Below are 15,025 nucleotides of genomic sequence, written 5' to 3'. Positions count from 1 at the left end.
TTAACTCTATTCGGGGTATAGATTGCTATGAGGCGTGTCAAGAATACGTCCACTGATATTTACGATATCCCTAAGGTCTTTTTTAGGGATACTCGCTCCAGGAGTTAGAATTCTGGGTACCTTAAGGTAAATTCTCTGGGAATATCGCCGTAGTTGTAATATACCCTAGGAAGCTGCCTTTAAGGAACTTCCATCAGGACGACATGGCCATCTTACCCAAAAATAGATTTTTCGCTTCGCTCAAAATCCGTTTATTCTTGTAATCTTCCTTCTTTAAATAGGTTGGTAATTTCTTTCTACATTAAATCTGTTCCCTCTCCCTACTATTGCTTTATACAAAAAGGCTATATCCACCAGGTTATCGCCCTTTCTCAAGGATAACAATGTAGTGGTATAAGAGACTACTGAAGTGGCTCTATCTCTAAGTTCCCACAATTTGTAGCTGAAGTATATATAAGCGTATTAAGCAAACAGCAGACAGTCATTTAAGCCACACGTTGAGATACTACCGCCAGAGTTATTGGGTCCTTTGACTGGCCAGACAGTACTACTTTGGATCCTTCTCTGTGGTTATGGCTCATTTCCCTTTGCCTACACATGCACTGAATAGACTAGCCTATTCTTTCATACACTTAACAACACTGAAATTACCAAACAATTCTTCACTCAAAGGGTTAACTACTGCACTGAAATTGCTCAGTTGCTACTTTCTTCTTGGTAAGAATAGAAGACTCTTTAGCTATGGTAAGCAGCTCTTCTAGGAGAAGGACACTCCAAAATCAAACCATTTTTCTCTAATCTTGGGTAGTGCCACAATTTCTGCACCATGGTCTTCCACTGTCTTGAGTTAGAGTTCTCTTGCTTGAGGGTACACTCAGGCACACTACTGTATTCCCTCTTATTTTTCTTCTTGTTTTTTTTTTAAACACGGAGTTTTTATGATAAAACAAAGTTTTGTGAATACTTACCTGGCAGTTATATATACATAGCTAATTATCTCTATTTCGGCAGAATTTTTCTAAAACTAGGCAACCGCCTTGTGGTGGTTGGGTGGTAACACCCGTTAAAGGGTGGTAGGAGGAATCATTCCCGTTTTCTGTTCTTCAGTTCATCTATGCCCGACCTGTCTCCTGAGGGGAGGTGGGTGGGCCTTCGAATGTATATATAACTGCCAGGTAAGTATTCACAAAACTTTGTTTTATCATAAAAAAGGGATTTTGACGTAGGAAAAATCTATTTCTGGGCGAGGGACCTGTGCCGCCCAGTGAATAAGCTCCATTTAGCACTTATTCTTAGGTAATTTACTGCTAAATATACCAGAGAAAAAAATGTAAAGGAGTGCTAGGTTAACTAGCTCGCTCACCTATTGGTGTCGGTATAAAATTGGGCGTATAATCCAGAGGTCCCGCACTATTTAGATTCATCCACGACAAAGACCCCAATAGAGGAGAGCCGTTCAACCTCACTCAGCACCACCAACTCTGCATCCGCTCAGAACCCAACTCCTTAGCACCCAAAGTTTGGGGACTCCAAGGGAGAGGAGCTGGGAGGGTTCACTGGGCGGCACAGGTCCCTCGCCCAGAAATAGATTTTTCCTACGTCAAAATCCCTTTTCTGGGCTCGAACCTGTGCCGCCCAGTGAATATATACAAGAGAAATGTCACCAAACTTGCAAAATAAAGGAAAAAACATAAGCGTAAGGGAAATACAAGTTGCTTTAATCAGAGATGAGTGCCAAAAACAATTATAAGGGTATCTTAAAAGGAACATAAATCCACTTGGTAGAACAACTGACAAATAAGGTAAGGTATAATAATGCCGTGAGTGATAATATATACAGATACTCAGGAGTTAAAAATTTACAAATATAATAACAGTATTCAGGTGCGAAACTAACGAATACAAATAGGGTATAAATGAGGCAGGTAAGGGGGAGAGATAAAATGACCAGGAATTAACCTGTGAGTTACCTGGGAGTAACTACGCTCCCTGCAGCTACTGTAGAAAATTTTAGGGCTTCCAAATGTTTAAGGTAGTGTTTCTTGAACACTGACGGTGATTTCCACCCTGTATACCTGGAAAGGTCCGTAAAATTCATGTGGTGAAAAAAAGTTCACCGAAGTAGCAACCGCTCTGATATCATGTGCAAGAGGAAAAGAGTCAGGGCTAGCTTGTTTAATAAAATACAAAATTTGTTGCCTGGTCCCTTTAATGGTAATGGTACCACCTTGTTCTCTAATGAATAGAGGCCCCGAGGAGTTAGAGGAGGTCCGGGATAAATAAGACCCAAGAGTAGTAACAGGGCACAGAGATGGATCTTGCGTGAGGGGAACAATTTTCCAGGAGGACCATCTGTTCTGAGGGTCTTCGTTCTTAGCCAAAAAGAATTTGTTAGGTGAAAGAAGGACCTCTCCCGAAGGAAGGAACTCAATATGACCCGGGTCTCTCGACAAGGCTGCCAGTTCAGAAATTCTTGCCCCGGAAGCCAAGCTCACCAGGAAAAGTGTTTTCCTGAGAAGGGGAATGTAATCACAAGAACTGTTAATGGTATCAGAAGCCAATTTGAGTACATCATTAAGGAACCAGGTCACCGGGGTAGGACGAGTAACCGGTTTCAGTCTGGCACAGGCTTTCGGAATTGAAGCTAACAAAGAGTCGGTTAAGTCTATGTTAAAACCCACTAGGAAGATCTTTTTCAAAGCAGATTTAATAGTGGTGATAGTATTGGCTGCCAGACCTGATTCTAATAAAGTTCTAAAGAAAGTGACTGTAAGGTTCAAGTTCATACAGTGCACGTCTGAGTCTATCAAAAATTTTGCCAACTTTTTAACTGCAGAATCATATTGGCGGATGGTGGAATCCCGTTTATCTGATTCTAGGAACAGGGTGTTTTGAGGATCGATATTGGCACCATGCATGGCCGCAAACTTCATGAAGTCCATAAAGTTAGGGCGCTCTGAATGTTTGAGAAAGCGTACACAACGCGTATTTGTACTATCTGAGACAGAACCGGATTGGGTATCGGGTGAGGATATAGTCTCAACTCTCGCAGGAGAGGATACCAGTTGCTCTTGGGCCAGTTGGGTGCGACCAAGGCTACTTGTCCCTTGAAGGATCTCAGTTTGTCTAGGACTTTCAGTAAAAGATTCACCGGGGGAAAGAGATAAATCCTTTCCCAGATGTCCCAATTCTGTGACATGGCGTCTGTGGCGTAAGCCTGAGGGTCTAGATTGGGAGCCACATATACTCTCAATTTGTGGTTGGATTCCGTGGCGAAGAGGTCCACTTGGAGACCGGGAACCCGAGAGAGAATCCACCGGAATGACTTTAGATCGAGTGACCATTCCGATTCTAAAGGGGAGGTCCGGGACAAGGCGTCTGCCACTACGTTCCGGACTCCCGCCAGGTGGACAGCTGAAAGATGCCAACGGTTCGAGGCTGCTAGGGAGAATATGGCTACTAGAACATGGTTCAGAGGCCCTGATTTTGACCCGCCTCTGTTGAGGCAGCGGACCACCACTTCGCTGTCGAGGACCAGACGAAGGTGTTGTCTCTTGGGTAGAGCGAGACGTTTCAGGGTTAGAAGAACTGCCATGGCCTCCAGCACATTGATGTGAAATTGGCGGAATAAGGGAGACCAAAGACCTTGAACTTTCCTGAGCTGAGAATAGCCGCCCCAACCTGATGGGGATGCGTCCGTGTGAATGATTAACTTCGGAGGCGGAAATCGAAGGGGAACTGACTTTGACAGATTGTTGGCTCTTGTCCAAGGAAGAAGTCTTTCCCGTAGAATGGGAGGAAGGCGGACTTTCCTGTCCCGGAGCTTCCGGTTCGCCCTCGAACGCCAGACACGATTGATATCTTTCAATTTTGCCTTCAGAAGTAGATCCGTCACTGAGGCAAATTGAAGGGACCCCAGAATCCTCTCTTGGAGTCGTCTGGAACTTACTTTGTCTTTGAGAAAGCGTTTGGTGTTCCTTGCAATCTCTAACCTCTTGGGTTTGGGAAGACACAGAGTATGAGATATAAGATCCCATTGCAGGCCGAGCCATTGGAACTTTGATTTCGGAAGAAGACGGGACTTCTTGAAGTTGATCTGGAAGCCTAGAGATTGAAGATATTGGATGACTCTGTGAGTGGCTTTTAGGCAATTTTGGGAGGTGTCTGACCAAATGAGCCAGTCGTCCAGATAGGCTACTACTTGAATCCCTTGATTTCTGAGTTCCTGAACAGCGACTTCTGCTAACTTTGTGAAGATCCTTGGGGCGATGTTGAGCCCGAAAGGCATCACCTTGAAGGAGTAATTTTTGTCCCCTAGGCGGAAGCCTAGATACGGACGGAAGTGTCTCGCTATCGGGACGTGATAATAGGCGTCTGTAAGATCGATAGAGGTGGTGACGGCCCCACGGGGAAGTAAGGTCCGCACCTGCGAGACGGTAAGCATTCGAAACTTGTCGCATTGAATGGACAAGTTGAGAAGGGATAGGTCTAGAATCACTCTTCTCTTGTCTGAATCCTTCTTCGGGACACTGAACAGCCGACCCTGAAACTTCAGGTGTTTCGTTTCTTGTATGGCGTTCTTTTGTAACAGATCCTGGACAAATTCGACTAGGTCCGGAGTGGAATGTTGATGAAATTTGTTCGGAGGAGGAGGCCCTTGAATCCAACTCCACCCCAGTCCCTTGGAGATGATACTGAAAGCCCAGGGACTGAACCTCCATTTGTTGCGGAAGGCATAAAGCCTCCCCCCTACCTGCTGCACCTCAATATTGGCTTGAGGAGTTGCCTCCACGTCCGCCTCGGAAGTTCTTTCCCTTGCGAAAGGCTCTTCCTCTACCTCTGTTCTGGTTTGAACCACGGTGGTAGCCTCTACCTCTGTTATAACTCTGGGAAGAGCTATGAGCCTCATAAGACTGGTTAAAGGCAGGAGAAGTGGTGGAGGCACCGGAAAGCTGGCTCTTAGGGAGCAGAACGGTGACATAGTCGTCCGAAGGAGCCTGAGAGGTGGAAGGCTGTGCAGGAGCAACGGGAGATGGAGGAAGAGGCAGTCGGAAATTGGACGAACTACTCTGCTGTTGCCTGAACTGGGTGGAGGTATACGGGCGGAGCTTCTTCCTACCCCGGGCTTGGTAATTTGCGGGGTCATATTTCCGTTTAGGAGTCAAACCCCAACGGGCTTTAAGGCTCTGATTGACTCTAGTGGCCTCTGCCAAGACTTCCTCTACAAGATCCTCAGGGAAGAGATTTGAACCCCAGCAGGAGGACCGGATAAGCTTATTAGGCTCGTGCCTAATAGTCGCCTCAGCCAGGACGTGTTTGCGACACCTACGTTTAGCAATAGCGAAGTCATAAAGGTCGTAGTATAATGACTGCAACGAAGCCTTATTGAGAGACTTAAAGATACTCTCAGTATCATAAGTTAAGGCTATCGACTCCGTGGACGTGGCCAAGTTCAGAGTACGGCCAACACGTAGGCGGGAATCATACTCCTGTTTAATGAGGGATTCCGGGAGACGGGGAAGCCGCTCACTAAACATAACTGAAGCACAGTCTGCTGATAGCTTGCCAGAGGTAAAAGTGGTATGGACATTGTCCCAACACTCAATGCCAGAAGGAAGAAGGAGGGAGATCGGATCCACCTCTCGGATGGGAGGCAAGGGCTTCTCCTCCAGAGCATATTGGAAAGCAAGCTCTGCTACCTTATTGACGCATGGAGTCACGGTGTTTTTGTCCATTAAGAACATTGTGAAGGAGCTCTTATAAGGCGTCAACATGGTGTTGGTGCAACCAATGTCATTCAGGAACCTAGCCCAAACAGATTGGGCTTGTTCTTTTGGGAAGATGACAGTCTCTTTGGGGACCTTATCTAACCGAACCAGAGCTTCCTCGGTAAGCCTGGCATAACCATGAAATGGAAATGCCAGACCAGGAGGAAAGAATTCAAAGTCCTCTAGAGGACGAGTGCCAAGACCTTCCAAAGTTAACATTCCGTCTGAGAACGGGGAATGAAGAGCCATGCGCCAAGGATTATTCTTGGTAAACGGCGGGAGCTTAGAGGCATCCGGGATGAGAGAGCTTTGGACTCGCTCCGGAGCACCTTGCTCTAATGCCCCAAGTCTCTGACCGATGTTAGAGAACATCGTGTCCATCTTGGCCTGCATTTCCGACACCAACTTAGCTTGCATCTCAGACACAATGCGAAGCATGGCTGATTCGGAAAGGCCCGGGCTAGGAGCAGGAGTGGCGGATTGTACTCCCAGGTCGTGAGACTTAGAGGAGGAGCCAGAAGCCTTAGATGACGGGTTTGTATTCAGCTTAGAACTATGGGAAGCCTTGTGAGGCTTACGAGCTTTAGGTAAGGTTCTAGATGTAGACTTATCCTTGGGGGGAACCGGGTGTGATCGTTGAGACGAATCACGGTCCCCAGAAAAACTATGAAAGGAAGAGCGATCAGATGAAGAAGAAAGAGCGGGGCTGAGGATAGGAATCTCAGCGCCGGTAACACCTGCCTCACTTACCACCCTACCTGCATCCGGATCATCCAATAACATGGGTTCAACATCCAGGTTCATGGAAGCAACATTGTCTTCCAGATCTCCGGGGGCATCCGACGGATCTTGTTCTTGATCAATGAACCCCGCTATGGTGGCATCAATGTGGGCAATGATGGGAGCTGCAACATGCCTAGCCACAGCGGCTGAAGACTTGGCGTTAGGATAGATCATGGCACAATAGTCTTCAGACAGGACGTAAGGCTGTTTAGATTTGACGTTTCTGGCAAATCCCCTAACCCACACTTTCAGTGTGGCCCGAGCCGCAGTCTTCTGCTCCGGGGATGCCTGAAATAATAGTGGGAATTATAAAAAGGAAGATTCCCGGTGGTCCTTCAAGGCCATAGAAATCTTACTAAATAGTGTATGTATACCAAAAAAGGTAAAATAATTAAAAAGGCAACATAGCCAACGGGACTCACCGAATCAGATCCGAGGGTGGTGATGAGGTCAAAACAGACCATACAGTTATCAGGGTGCCAGACCACTATGTCCTCCAGCTGAACTCCGCAGAGGGCGTGAGACCTACATACGGTATGGCCACAAGGCTGATGAAGAACAGCCGCACAGGCCGTCGTCTGACAATGCACCATCTATAAAAAGAATAGTATATGAGAAACTGTAATTCTCTTAAGTAGGGGCGGGTCCAGAGGACCCGGGACTAACATAAGTCTAACTTAAGACTAGAGCTTAACTGTAATACTCTTAAGTAGGGGCGGGTCCGGAGGACCCGGGCCTAAACATAAGTCTAACTTAAGACTAGAGCTTAACTGTAATACTCTTAAGTAGGGGCGGGTCCGGAGGACCCGGGCCTAAACATAAGTCTAACTTAAGACTAGAGTATAGCTATCCATTCCGGTCGAGCCGGGATCATAAAAAAGGATGCAACAACAAAGAATTAAGACACATGGTGTCTGATTTCCCGGAGCGAGGTTAAGCCCTGGGCCGGGAAATATAGGTAAGAATTAAGACACATGGTGTCTGATTTCCCGGAGCGAGGTAAAGCCCCGGGCCGGGAAATAAAGGTATATCCATAAACCAATACATATAGGAACTCCGGGATAGTGATCTGTCATATATAATCCTATATAATCATAGGAACTGTTATAAATTAATAGGGGGGCGGAACTGTAGATAAGAACCGCCAACCGAACCCGGAGGGTTTCGTATAACATAATAAAATTGTGATAGGTGAATATAAAATAGGGTGCACCGGGATCCTACTCTGTTGAAAGGTGGCCAACCCGTCTAGACAGAGACGAAACCGCCGGGACACCCGGAGGACAAAGTCCATAAACACTGAACTACCCCCTCTAAAAGGAGGGAAGGCAACGGTCCCCTAGGAGAGGGGGGAGAGAAGCCTAGCCACCAACCTAGCGAGAGGGGGAGCTTGGGGGAGGATCACGTGACACGGAGCAGCAGGGCTACCAACTGACGATCCCCAAACACTACCAAAACAGATCATACGGAGTAATAAGCACAAATATTCATTATAAAAGTAATAGCGTTGAAAAATATATGAATATACACATAAAAAATTAGGGCAAGGTATGCAACATAATAAATAAATCCCAAAGGACAGCAACCTGATGGCTTAAATAATAAAAATTGCCGCCCAGTAACGAAGGTCGGCAAGCCATCTACGATACGTAACTGATATCGGCCCTAAATATGAACCACAAGGGTTCTAAACGCTAAATAATGAATATCCACAAAAACATATAAAAATTTAATTAATAATAAAATAATACACTTAGTAACACCGCGAGTGAAACTAAAAGCTCTCAAAACAGGAGTACCAACCGTAAGCGGAATCAAGCAAGATCGATATGATCGAAGAGAATAAACTCCTATAATTTAAATATTAAACGATCTAGATTGCTCAAAACACAGCAAAACATAGCTTGGTACTCAACTTAGACGGTGTCTCCTGGGAAACCGATGAAGAAGCCATAATCCAGTGGAAAATAAGCAAAATACGAGAGCACAAAAAAAAAGCGGGTTACAACACAGGCGTGCTAAAAAAGGAGTTGGGTTCTGAGCGGATGCAGAGTTGGTGGTGCCGAGTGAGGTTGAACGGCTCTCCTCTATTGGGGTCTTTGTCGTGGATGAATCTAAATAGTGCGGGACCTCTGGATTATACGCCCAATTTTATACCGACACCAATAGGTGAGCGAGCTAGTTAACCTAGCACTCCTTTACATTTTTTTCTCTGGTATATTTAGCAGTAAATTACCTAAGAATAAGTGCTAAATGGAGCTTATCCACTGGGCGGCACAGGTTCGAGCCCAGAAACTCCATTTTTATGAATAGAACTTACCTGGCAGTTATATATACATAGCTGATTAACACACTTGGAGGAGGGTGATAGACAGTAACATCGTTGGGGAAACAACCAAAAAAGTTGTAGGATAAATAAACACCTTGATTCCTTACCTGCTAAGGTAGCTGACTTCAAAGGTTCCTGCCTCTTGAGTCGCTTTCCCTTAGGAGTGTCAGCCAGGATGTGACCTGCAGTGCTGAAAACACTCAATTGAGTCTGTCAACGGGGTGAGACCAACAATCTGACTAGACTTCAGGACTACCTATTGCCCAAAATAAAAAACCGCAACTTTACCAAACCAACCACCTAACATTTGCAAAGTAGATAAAAATTATCTAACTAGACTGAGGTGACTGTACACAAGTCGAAGTCCTCAGACAACCAATAAAAAATACACCAACCTATGTACAAGTAAACAAAACTAAGGTTAAGGGGAGGTAGTAACTCCTTTGCCTAATACAGAAGCCGTAGCTACGTATGGTCCCAAGGTATAACATTTCTCATAATCCACCCTCACCTCTCTGAGGTAATGAGAGGCGAACACAGAGTTGCTCCTCCAGAATGTCGCATCCATAATTTGACGGAGCGACATGTTCTTGCGGTAAGCAAGCGAGGTCGCAATGGCCCTCACTTCGTGAGCTTGCACTTTTAAACGTCCGAAGTGTTCCTCCTCACACAAGAGATGGGCTTCTCTTATCACTTCCCTCAGGAAAAAGGACAAAGCGTTCTTGGAAAGGGGCTTTTGAGGATCTTTCACAGAACACCACAGGGAGCTAGAAGAGCCTCTCACACTTTTCGTGCGAGACAAGTAGGTCTTGAGGGCTCGTACTGGACAGAGCAGCCTCTCTTGCTCTTGACCCACTAGGTTGGTCAAGTTAGGAACCTCAAAGGTCCTCGGCCAGGGCTTAGAAGGGTTCTCGTTCTTAGCGAGAAAGTCTAATCTCAAGGCACAAACTGCCCCATTCAGATTGAAGCCTACCTGTTTTTCAATTGCATGGACTTCACTAACTCTTTTAGCTGTTGCTAAGGCCAAAAGAAAGAGGGTCTTCTTGGTAACCTCCCTAAGGGGAGCCTGTGAGATGGGCTCAAATCTCTTGGTGCACAGAAATTTAAGAACCACATCAAGGTTCCAAGAAGGGGGCTTTAACTGGGTCTGCTTGGTTGTCTCAAAAGACTTCAAGAGGTCATGTAAGTCCTTATCGCGAGACAAGTCCAAGCCTCTATGCCGACAGACGGAAGAGAGCATACTTTTGTACCCTTTGATAGTGGACACAGCTAGCTTAGCGTCCTGTCTGAGGTACAACAAGAAATCCGCAATCTGGCTCACAGAGGTAGTGGATGAGGAAATCTTGTGCTTCCTACACCAAGCCCTAAAAGTCTCCCACTTGGACTGGTAGACCCTCTGCGAAGAGACCCTCCTCGCTCTGGCGATAGCTTTCGCAGCTTGCGCTGAAAAGCCTCTCGATCTGACGAGCTTCTCGATAGTCTGAAGGCAGTCAGATTGAGAGCGAGGGGGTTTTGATGATATCTCTCGAAGTGAGGTTGTCTGAGCAGATTTGGACTTGCAGGGAGGCTTCTTGGAAAGTCCATCAACAAGTCCACCACCTCCGTGAACCATTCCCTCATCGGCCAGAACGGAGCTATCAGGATCATCCGTCCCGAATCGAGGAGGGCGAATTTCCTGACTACCAGATTGATGATCTTGAACGGGGGAAAAGCATAAGTGTCCATCCCCGTCCAATCCATCAAAAAGGCGTCTACTGCTATTGCCTCTCTGTCCGGAACTAGGGAGCAATAGATGGGGATCCTCTTGGATAAATTGGAGGCGAAAAGATCGATGAGGGGTCTCCCCCACAGCCTCCAGAGACTCTGACAGACCTGTTGGTTGAGGGTCCATTCTGTGGGAAGGACCTGCCCTTTCCTGCTGAGCATGTCCGCCCTCACATTCTTCTGTCCCTGAACAAACCTCGTCAGCAGGCTTATCCTGTTCTCCTTCGCCCAAAGAAGGAGCTCTCTTGCTGTCTCGAACAGAGACAGAGAGTGAGTCCCTCCTTGCTTCCTGATGTAAGCAAGAGCTGTGGTGTTGTCTGAGTTGACCTCCACAATCTTCCCAGACACCAAGTCCTTGAAGGCCTTTAGCCCCAGAAAAATGGCCATCAGCTCCTTGTTGTTGATGTGCCATCCCAGCTGAATTCCTTCCCAATAGCCTGAGACCTCCTTGCTTCCTAGTGTTGCCCCCCAGCCTGACTCTGATGCGTCTGAAAACAACACTAGGTCTGGGTTCTTCTTGTGTAAGGAGATCCCTTCCCCTAACAAGGTTGGGTCCAGCCACCACTTCAGAAGAGTCTTGACTTCTATTGGAATGGGGAAGGAAAAGGAGTCTTCCTGCATCTTTCTGTTCCATGTCTTCGAAAGAAAGTGCTGAAGAGGCCTTAGGTGGAGTCTCCCCAGAGAGACAAACTGTTCGAGGGAGGATAGAGTCCCCAGCAAACTCATCCACTCCTTCGCTGTGCATCTCTTCTTGTCCAGGAAAGTTCTGACTTTTACGAGACACTTGGTCTGTCTTTCCTGAGAGGGAGAAGCCCGAAAAAGAACTGAATTCAGAACTATCCCCAAATAGAGAATAGTCTGATTCGGTCTGATCTGAGACTTCTCCCTGTTGATGACCAGGCCTAGATCTTGAGCCATCATAAAAGTCTTCCGTAAATCCTCCAGACATTTCTCCCTCGATCGTGAACGAATCAGCCAATCGTCCAGATAGAAGGATATCCTTATCCCCTCCTGATACAGCCAACCTGACACATTCGCCATTACCCTGGTGAAGACTTGAGGAGCCGTGCTGAGACCGAAGCAAAGAGCTCTGAATTGGAAGCACTTGCCCTCCATTACAAATCTCAGGTACTTCCTCGAAGTCGGATGGATGGGGACATGGAAATATGCGTCCTGCAAGTCGAGGGACACCATCCAGTCCCCTGGACGTACTGACGCCAGCACCGACTGAGTCGTCTCCATGGAGAACTTTGTCTTCTCCACAAATACGTTGAGAGCGCTGACATCCAGGACGGGTCTCCATCCGCCCGAGTTCTTGGGGACCAGAAACAGGCGATTGTAAAAGCCTGGGGAGGCTAGATCCCGAACCGGTTCTATCGCCCCCTTGTCTAGCATTTGGTTGACAAGGTCTACTAGGGCCTTCTGTTTCCCAGGATCTGAGTACCGGGCTACTAAGGCCAGCGGAGCATCTGCGAGAGGAGGTTTTTTCAGAAAGGGGATCTTGTATCCTTCCTTGATGACTGAGAGGGACCAGGTGTCCGCCCCTCTCCTCTTCCAAGACTGCCAAAAACCTGACAGTCTTGCGCCTACTGTCTGGAGGAGACGAACTTCATTTTCTGGAGCGAGGTCTGAAAGAACCCCTGGTAGATCTTGGTCCTGAATCTTGCCTTCTCCCTCTAAAATCTGGTCTTGAAGTAGTCCTGCCCCGAAAGGGCTGCTGGAATCTCCTTTCCTCCCGTTTCAAAGAAGAAGGAGGGGCTGCCAAGGGCTTACGAGCAGAACGAGATAAAAGGTCTTGGGTGGCTTTTTGGGCCAGAGAACGCGTAATGTCATTAACCAGGGACTCGGGAAAAAGATGTTGAGAGAGGGGGGCGTAAAGAAGCTCAGACTTTTGAGTATTGGTAACAGACCTAGAAGCAAAAGAGCAAAGCAGAGCTCTCTTCTTTAGGACCCCAGCTGAGAACAGAGCAGCCAACTCATTCGCCCCATCTCTGAGGGCCTTATCCATACAGGACATAATACTGGTAAGGTCCCTAGATCCTTCCATCTGTTCAGTTTTCCTTGCGAGAGTCCCAAGCGACCAGTCTAGGAAACTAAAAACCTCAAAGGCTCTAAAAATACCTTTGACGAGATGATCCAGCTCCGACATCGACCACATGACCTTGGCTGAGTTGAGAGCATGCCTTCTAGCAGAGTCCATTAAACCAGAGAAGTCACCCTTGGAGGAGGAAGGCACTCCCAGACCCAAAGGTTCTCCAGTTGCATACCACATACCCGCTCTTGAAGCAAGACGAGCTGGTAGAAACGAGAAGGAAGTCTTAACAGTTTGTCTCCGCTCCATCATCCAGTCATCAATCTTCGTGAGAGCCTTCTTTGCGGAGATAGACAGCTTCATCTTGATGAAGGCCGACTGTTTCTTGGCCTTCTTTCTGTTAAATTGGGACTGAGGAGATTGAGGGGCAGCAGGTTGGAATTCCTCTCCAAAAAGTTCAAGAAGGGAGCGAGAGAGAACTTTGTAATCTCCACAGCGTCGGCAGGATTATCATCGTCATCAGAAACATCCTCGAGGTCCTGATCCACATCTGCAATATCCTTCGAAAGAGAAGAAGGATCCTTAGAACCCGACAAGGGCAAATCAAAGGCATCATCCTGCAAAAGACGGGTTGCATCCTGGAGTCCCGCGCTAGAAGAATCCTTGGGACGAGAGGCAGTATCGTCCCGAAGAGGCAGGGTGGTATCGCCCTGGGACCGAGAACGAGAGGCAGAGTCGTTCTGTCGTCGAGAGCGAGAGGCGGTATCGTCGTGGCGGCGAAAATGAGAGGCGGTATCGTCGTGGCGGCGAGAATGAGAGGCGGTATCGTCGTGGCGTCGTGAACGAGAGGCGGTATCGTCGTGGCGTCGAGAACTAGGGTCGGTATCGTCGTGGCGTCGTGAACGAGAGGAGGTATCGTCGTGGCGAAGCGAACGAGAGGAGGTATCGTCGTGGCGAAGCGAACGAGAGGAGGTATCGTCGTGGCGAAGCGAACGGGAGGCGGTATCGTCTTGGTATCGAGAACGAGAAGCAGCGTCATTCGATAAGGTATCGTCCCGGTATCGAGAACGAGAAAACGTATCGCCCTGGTATCGCGAAGAAGTATCGCCTGGCGAAAGCACACATTCCTCATCCTGGCGTAGAGAGGGAGAAGTTTTCTTTAAAGAAGAACTCCGTTCTCTCTTAGAAGCAGACTTCTTAATCGGCAACGAGTCGTCTTTACGTCTGTCAGACTGGGCGTGAGGGCGGCTAAAGGCTTGTACTAAAGTCAAAAGTTGTTCCTGCATGACAGACATAAAGGATTTAGCAACATCAGCTGGGTCTTGCGGACCCGAAGGGGGGGGCTGACGAATAACACTCGTATCTTCGGCAGCAGGCTTCGTCCTTTTCACAGGCACGGAGTCGAAATCATCCTCCGACGGACAAGGTTCATAACTGCTAGAACCGGGAGAGAAAGAACGAGACCGTTCGTCGCGGTTCCATCTCCTCTTAGTAGGTCTTGAAGCTTCATACTTCCATTTACGTCTGGACGAATTCGGAGAAGAAAACAACACATCCGACACGTCTTTCCCGTGACGGTCAAGAGCAGCCTGGGAATCGACAACAGGACTGTCTGAGGCGACGGCTGACCGAGGGTACGTACCTCTCACCCCCTTTCGGTCATCGACGTACCTTCTCCCTTGGTCCTGGGAGCTTGGTAGAGGTCTAGGCCTAGGGGTATGACAGATTCGGTCAGTCGCCACCTCCACTGCACTAACACAAGCACTTTCACTTTCCTTACCTTTAAAGGCCTCCAGTTGTTCTTTAATGGCCTTCAACTCGGCCGCCAGGCTAGCGTACCAAGGGTCATCCGTAGATACGGAACCTGTAGGAGGTGCAGGAGTTACTACCTCAAGGGAAGGATCAACTTCCAAAGAGGAATCAATAATAGGATCAATAGATAAATCTACGCTAAGTTCGTCTTCCTTACCACTAACAGACTTAGACTTAGACCTAGAAGCTCTCCTAACTCTATCGAGCTCTAGCTTACGCACATAGCGCTTCATAATTAACCAATCTTTCTCATCCAAAACCTTACATTCCCCGCACCTATTATCAAGGGCACAAACAAAACCCCTACAATTAGAACAAACTGTGTGAGGATCTACCGCCATTTTCGGTAGTCTCACCTTACATTCCTCATTCGCACAGATACGGTAATGACTCTTTTCACTCATAATGAAAAACAGCAAAAAAAGCTAAGAGAAAACAAAATACAACGATCGCCAAAACCCCAAATCAGAGTACTTCACCAAAAAAGCAGACTGGTACACCGAGCAGGGAAAGCGAAGAAAAACTCTTAATGACGGA

General features: G+C 47.4%; 1 protein-coding gene across 1 annotated transcript in view; it reads right to left on the bottom strand.

The window, feature by feature from the left end:
• The window catches only part of LOC137616454 (solute carrier family 22 member 7-like), a 122,266-nt gene that overhangs the window by 48,011 nt on the left and 59,230 nt on the right, over window positions 1-15,025 (bottom strand). The gene's annotated exons all lie outside the window — the stretch shown is intronic.

Source organism: Palaemon carinicauda, chromosome 22 (genome assembly GCF_036898095.1).
Source record: "Palaemon carinicauda isolate YSFRI2023 chromosome 22, ASM3689809v2, whole genome shotgun sequence".
NCBI classification, from domain to species: domain Eukaryota; kingdom Metazoa; phylum Arthropoda; class Malacostraca; order Decapoda; family Palaemonidae; genus Palaemon; species Palaemon carinicauda.
Note: the sequence above shows the minus strand (reverse complement) of the source record. Positions and strands in the feature narration are given on the sequence as shown.